General features: G+C 31.5%; 1 protein-coding gene across 2 annotated transcripts in view; it reads left to right on the plus strand.

Annotated features, from left to right (window-relative positions):
* Nucleotides 1-611: 611 nt before the first annotated feature.
* LOC110028762 (subtilisin-like protease SBT2.5) overlaps nucleotides 612-7,818 on the plus strand; it is a 32,560-nt gene continuing 25,353 nt past the window's right edge. The window contains exon 1 of one of the 2 annotated variants that reach the window (XM_020730741.1): nucleotides 612-834. The gene's annotated coding sequence lies outside the window, so the exon portion shown is untranslated. Of the gene's footprint in view, nucleotides 835-1,143; nucleotides 1,217-7,818 lie in introns of those variants that run through there. The other variant, XM_020730742.1, reaches the window with a different exon arrangement.

Consider the following 7,818-nt stretch of genomic DNA (forward strand, 5'->3'; position numbering starts at 1 on the left):
ATATATATATATATATATATATTTATGTCATGCATTTTTCGGTATTTTCTCTTTTTGGAATCATTTGATGTGGTGGTTATCATGTGAGCAGAGTGTCATATTTGGGTGCTCCCATAAAATCTATCTATATCCTACTTTCTATTTAATATATTAGCCTATGGGCTTTTATAAAATCATTATCAAGTAAATTAGTTAGATATAAGTAATTTTATTAAACTAAACGTTTTGGATATGAACAATCTTTTATTTGATAATATTCCATGACTTGAATGCAAACTATAAGCAGTAATGACTACATAACCATAAAAGTTGCCGAACACTGTTTTGAGAGCTTATTCATATTTCATGCTAATTTGGACAATCTGGTAATTTACAAATATCCGAAATTCATTCGCTGACTCAAGCAAGGCAAGAATAATTTTTCCAAGGCATGGGCCTTAAACCCCACCAGTGGTAGAATGTCCCGCGAGACGGCTTCAGAAATTGGCACAACACAAACCAAGCAAACTCTCACGTCGAAGAAAGCCGTGCGGTGGAGCTATTATTGATCTCAGTGTTTGTCCGCGTGTAATCATACCACTCAACATTTATTCACAGAACTTCCTCCTCAGAATTCCGACACAACGCTCCTGGTTGTATCCGCTTCACAGTGGCTGAACTGTAAATATCGACCACCGATAGCCTTCACCTCCATACAATCCAAACAAGCTCGTCTTGTCGTCACGGGTGAGCATTAATGCAGTAGAGGAGCGCGTCCTTCAAACCCTACTCTCACTGGTTTCCGTGGCTTGTTCTGCGGTGAAGGCATCGTCGATCTACCTGGTTCTTTTCATGGTGAGAGTTGTAATGCTTTGCGGTTTTGTTATTCAGATCTTTGTAGTTCCTTATTTTCAGAGGGAGCAATTTGGTTCGAGTTCGTTATTGTGTTCCTTCCTTTGGGTGCGGTCTTCTTATTAGAGTAGAGAAAGCTTGTTTGGATGAAATAGGTTTTTTAAGTTTTTTCTGGAAATTTAATTTTTTTGTTATTTTTTGTGATGGTTGTGTAGATGAATGCTTCGCAGTTAGCACTTGTGTGCACCGTCGCTTTCTACTTTTTTTTGTATTTAAAAATGTTTGTTGTAGCTTCTTTACTCTTTCAGTAATGTGATGCTCCTATTGCTTTTTAGATTTTCGGAAATTTGACTAGGAAGCAGCAATCTTATGAAAATTTGAAAAGGTCTGTAGAAGAAGGGTTTGCCGTTTGGATTCACGTTCGCTTGTTACTTCAAATTCGTACCTGATTCATAGAGTGAATGTTTTTGTTTTTTTTTAATATTCGGTGAAGCGCAGTTGCTGTAAGTTCATTAGCAAATGGACAAGGAATTGCGTAATTCTTTCGCTGTGCTGTACTTTTCTTAACTTGTTTTTTTTTTTAATTTTTTGACCGAAGTCGTGCTTTTGTTTGTCGGCAAATATGGTTTAACTGATTTTTTATCCCCCCTACTGTGGCGTAGTGGTTTGTGAGCTTTGCCTCACTTATCAGGCACGGGATTGAGTGTCGACTTTGATTTGTGTATATATTGCTATTAAATTCCATACAAAATTTGAAATAGGATTTAAGAAGTCTTTTTGGTTGCTAGGATTATTTTTCTGATTAGCCTGCTTGAATGAAACTTTAAATTCGAGTGTTGTTTGAATTATATGTTTTTGGGTTGTGTGCTTTATTTTTGTTGATTCTACTCCGGATTTGTCCAAATACTGTACCTTAGGCATTCCAAAATGGATTCCTTTATGCAATAAGAACTAGTCTTTCGAGATCTTTACTACATCCTAGTTAAGTTGTACTGTTTGCAAGTCTTAATATTCCAAGTTCTATGCTACAATGTAAGTCACTTCTAATTGAGGTTTTAAACTTGTTGGTGAAGTTTCTGAAACTATGATTAGAACAATGACTAGGTGCAACTTATTGCATTAAGAACGTTATACAATTATATATCTAAGTATATTTCTATAATACATAGCCCGCAAAATTGGATACTCAAGCATTAATGCAATCATACAGTTGAGATCATGCACCTTTTTATTTGGCAATATATATATCTTCATATACAAAGTATTTTATAAACAACTAATAATATTCAATGATATTTTAGTGTTGCCTGTCAACCCTTTAAGGGTATATTTGGTAGTAGGATTTGAGCAAAATTTATGTAGAATTTAACCTAAATACTTCTAAGCAGCAAAAATGACATCTTTAAATCCTAGTTTTTCTCCGTTTTGCCGTAATTCCAGGATTTATTAAATCCCATTGGAAGACAAATTTATGGGATTTAGAGAAGCTAAAGTGCAGGAATGTAGGGAGAATGAAAGGGGAGAAAGATGAGGGTTATTGATCCAGTTGTTAACTCAAACCACAATAGAAATAGAAATAGAAATAGAAATATTATTGGTAAATTCAAACAGGGTTATAACGACGACTATTCAACGGGAGTTAATGATAAAAAACATAAAACGACGCAAACAAACTCTCCTAAAGTGTATCCTATGGTGGTGGAGGTCGGCTAGGTGGTTGGGACTGCCAAAGGAGGGGTTGGAATCACTTTGGCAACAAAGCGGGATGCTGAGACAGCAACGGTAGCAGTTGAGGTGGCGAACGGAGCGGCGAGGCGCTGTAGGAAAGGCTGGAACAACCAGTGGACAACAAAAAACAATAGGTTATATATTTTTGCGGATAACGACAGTGAATGGGCGAAGCGGGGAGGTTGCAGGGCAGCAAGGGGCTGTTGTCCGAGCGGGGCAATGAGTAAGATGGGCTAAAATGGAAAGACTGTAGAGAAAACAACAAAAAAACTATTGTCCTAGGGGCGGTTGCAGCAGGGAAGGATGATGTGGAGCGGCAGGGTGCAATGGGGAAAGGATAAATCACCACTTGAAAATCAAGATACAAACCAAGCACCACTTGAGACCCTATGATGCAGCTCTTGAAGGGAAGAAGAGACGCCGACGGCTGTCCCGATATAAAACTCGCCAAAAACCACTAATCCATACCCTAACACACACATAGGTGAGAACTTAAAAGGAAAGAAAGATAATAGGAAAAATATAATAAAAAAGGAAAACGAGAGTATTTTGGTGGTCGGCTCCCCTCTCCCGCTATTTACTTTTCCGTGGTACTATAGCAACCACAACACCATTAGAAAACTGTGCAGGAAAAAATCTCCCACGACAATTATGTTCTTCAATGTTTTCCAAAAGCGAATTAGAAGGAGAAGAAAGATGGGTACGTTACGATTCTTTTGTTACAGACCACGAGTGTGAGAGAGGGAGACTGAGAAGAAGGAAGAAGCGATAATGAAGGAGCAGAAAGAAGAATGAGATGAAAGAAGAATGAGATGAAAGAAGATTGCTCTCCTACGAGGCATGAAGATGAAGGTAGCAGACATTGACTCTAATCGTGAACGACTTACCTGGGGAGCCGATTGATGTGTGGAAAGATAGAAAGATTGACAAGTGCAAGATAGGGCTCCCCGCACATCGATCAAAGCGGAAGTCGACAACGACGATGAGGGAAACATGCATACGCTTCAATCAAGTGCAGGGGAGTTGGGAAGTGACACATGTGCTTTTTGTGTCATGTGCCTTGCATGCAGGATGGAGAGCACATGTTTTGTGCGGTGCGCCTTGCATACAAGAAGTGGCGGGACGATTGGAGTCCTAGTGTGCAGGTGAAGGAAGAACGAAGTTAAGCATCCTCTTTATGTGAAGGACGAGAAGAAACATTGAGCAGAAGAAGAGAGGAGGAGCTAACATGTGAAGGAAGAAGAAATTTGTGTGGGAGCTGAGCCGTGCCGAGCTTAGAGGATTGAGGTAAGGGTTTAAAATTATTAATTTATTAATATATTATTAATTATTAATTATTAATAATAATGTTGAATTAAATCAAGATTCAAGTTAAAGAACTTACAGATTTGAATCAAGAAGAGGGTCGCGGTAGGAAAGAAAGTTTAGGGTTTAATTTATTCAAGTTTTCATTATTTATTAAATCTATGAGCTAATGTAACATATAATGAGTTTAATGTGAATAAATAATAACAACAATAATAATAATAATAAATTATTACATAATATAAATATAATATAAATGTATATATATTTATATAAATCTTAATGCATAATTGAAAAGATACAAATTACATGAAATAACTAAAAAATTAAAATAGGACCAATATTTTATTGTCAAAATTTATTAAGTTTAAATTATTTGAAAGAAATAGTTAAATTTATATTATGAAATGGGAAAAACAAATAATGTACTAATAAAATTATTATTATTATATGATACATCAAAGGTAAAAAAAAGGCAAATTGCCTTCTAATAATAACATTAACATATAATAAAAGAATAATTCTTTATACATTTGACTATAGATTTTCATTCGAGATAAGTGAAGAGAACGATTAGCTAGAGAATCATCAATAATTAAGGTGATTACTCGTGTTATTATGCTATAATAATATTTTACTTTTAGATCAAATGCATTTACTGGTATTGCTACTAATTATATTGAAATTACTGAAAACTCAGGATATATGATTCTATTGAATCTTTATTCATATTACATGAATGATATGTATACTCAGGATTGTTTAAATTATCATAAATATTGAATGTTATACAAGTATATTGAAATTACTGTAGACTCAGGATATATGATTCTATTAAATTTTTATTTATATTGTAGAATGATATCTATACTCTTGATTGTTTAAATTATCTTAAATGTTGAATGTTATATAAATATATTGACTGTTATGCAATTGAGAATGAAATAATTATTATTAGCTAATGATTTTTATATTTTATTTATATGTGCAGACTTGAATATGATGATGACACCCGTGCATGTAAATGAAAAAGAATATTGATACTGTAGTACTTTAATTAATCAAATTTTTATACGGTGCTTCTGTGACGATTGTACATATATAAAATGATATAAATATGTTATTGATATTGTGATCTTGTAGTACCTTAATTAATCAAAATTTTATACGGTGCTTCTGTGACGATTGTACAGATATAAAATGATATAAATATGTTATTGATATTGTGAAATACCTTGAATATTATGAAATATCGTGAATGATCATATTCATAACTATCAAATATTTTATACTAATTTATTAAAAGTTTAACTAATATACATGTTATTTTCTTTTTCATTGTGTTACTGTGGTATAGAGTGTGTATTTACTGGCTTTGGTTAACTAACAACTATTTTAAACTAATATTTCAGATTTAAATTTATTAATTGAAGAATGGATAATGGAAGAGGTAATATTTAGAAGACGTGAACAACCTGACCTATGGTAAATTTATAACCACTTTAATTTTATTTTTCTAGTGATACTTTCATTATTAAAATATGAGTTATAGAGAATGAATATTAAATTAAAAAAAATAATTTCATCCATCCGACCGTCTATTTCCAACTTGATTAATTCAAGTCTTGGGCTGCGTTGTGACCCCGTTGTCTTCATAGCTAGCTCTAACTAAGATTGTATCTTGAGCGTTCTTTTGGGCGAGACTGGGAGGTGTAAAGGAATGTCAGCAAGGTTTCGATGGTAAAGGAGAAGGGGAAGATAGTTTTGTTATTTTAATTTAATTTTATTTAAGTTAATTTAATTTATTACTAACTAATAACTAATTAATATACTTTCTAATTAATTATAATTAAATAAATTTATATGTAACTGTTTAATATTAATTAATAAAAATAAATTACAAATTGAATTTGATAAAATTCTAATAGTTATTAATTAGTTTAATAAACAACTAATCAATTATTAATTAATGAATGTTAAATTATTTTTTAATCTAATTAGTTTAATGGAATCATTACCAATAGTTAATTTTTTCGATAAATACTTAATTATTGATTAGTTCAATTATAAATAAAAAAATTTAAAATATATGTAATTAAATTGAAAATTTATATCATTAATATGCAATATTAAGCTTCTTTTACTCTTAAAGAAGTTTGAAAATCACACTCTGATTTCTAAAAGTTTGCTTCTAAAGTGCGTGATTTATGTTTTTCTTGTGCTATGCTTCTAAAGCTTTAAATCACCTAAATATTACTAAAAGTTGCTAAACAGTTTCTCGGGATTTATTCTCTTATACAGAACACTTTTTCAGGATTTTATCACCTCAGGATTTAATAAATCCAGATTTATAGGATTTTGTAAATCTTATTTAAATTAAATCCTATTTGTTGCCAAACAACCTCTAAGAATTGCAATAACCATTCACAAACATTTTTACCTAGTAAACATTATTGCCGGTTAAAAATTTAATCAATAAAAAAAGGGCACATGATTTAGAAACAATAAATGACTAAGAAATTAGGAGCAAGCGGTTTATGTTGTTCGCCAATGGTTCCTACAATCACAAGGAGAAACCAGTACAATAGGCTTTACTTGTAAAAATATGTATATGATTCAAGACAAGTTTCCCAAAATGTAAAATTGATCAAATATAGAAATGTAAAATTCAGCATTTATAAATAGGAAAGTAGCATACCTCCAACTATTAATTTTTATGTTGTTTGTTAGTTAAAGAGTACTTTTAAACCTCCATCAGTTTAAAATTGCTGGTATATGAATTACTAAAAAATATTGAAGGTTCAGGGGCCCCAAAAGTTTAATTCTTTTTTTATAATATTTGTTGCCCGTCTTTTTAGTTGAAAGGATAGTGGTTTGTTTTTTTTTTTCAATTAGTACAACGTTTTGTTGTGAGAAGAAAAATTTGAGCGATTTTGTAATATTCAAATATCAACAATTATAGAGACCAATAGTCTCTCACTTAGTTCAAACATTACATCATTACTAATGTAAGAAATAAATTGATAGATCATGATGGTTTTTTGTCTAAAAGCGAGTGTTATTTTTCATGCATCACAATGACTATATCTCTTATTTATATATCTGAATCATTTAATGAATAAATTTTATGTTTATTTTAGGTCCAACTTAATGATATTTATAATATTAATAAATGTGCACATTTAAATAACTTAACATGAAAGGTATTATTATAATTAGAAGATTTTTAGTAATAATATTTGTCTTTAAAATGAAATTAATTAACAACGGCGGTTTACATGATCCTTAAACTTATGCAGTAGTATGTTTACAATCAAAAGATCAACTAATATTAATTTAGTGTTAGCGTGTTTAGTAATCGATGTTCTTCTTACCACACTCTCTTATGGCTAATACTTAATGTCAGTATGCTTGCCTCACTTACAGCTCTTCTTATTCTTAATCACAAAGATCATTTCTGAATTATCAAATTATCCTCATTTGCCTTTACATAATATAATATTTACAAATCTAAAATCAGCAATGAAACTCTTTAAGCATACATCATGTAGTCGATCTTCAAGCCTAGAATTTTAGTTAGAAGCCCTTGATCATTAATATTATCATCAAACCCCATGCAATGATTTCTAGTTGGTTGTCATTTTGCAATCGGAGGAGGAAGTGCCTATTGTTTGATCCTAAATCCCTCTTTTGTTTTCATCATCTAGCTTTTGCTCTTTGTTTTGGTCCCTATGGATAAAGCCAAAAAACAATTCACAAGCCTACAACAAGAATATTAGGAGAGAATAAAAATTAGGCTGCATAGAAGGCAACAAGAATTTAAATTGTAGTTTAAGGAACTAATTAAATCTATTATCTTGATTCAAAATATATTAACAATTTTTTTGAAGTTTTTTTATTTTTATTTTTACTTTTTTTTACATTGTCTTTTTGAGACGTTACCTTACGAATTTG

Source organism: Phalaenopsis equestris, unplaced genomic scaffold (assembly GCF_001263595.1).
Source record: "Phalaenopsis equestris unplaced genomic scaffold, ASM126359v1 Scaffold000525, whole genome shotgun sequence".
Lineage (NCBI taxonomy): Eukaryota > Viridiplantae > Streptophyta > Magnoliopsida > Asparagales > Orchidaceae > Phalaenopsis > Phalaenopsis equestris.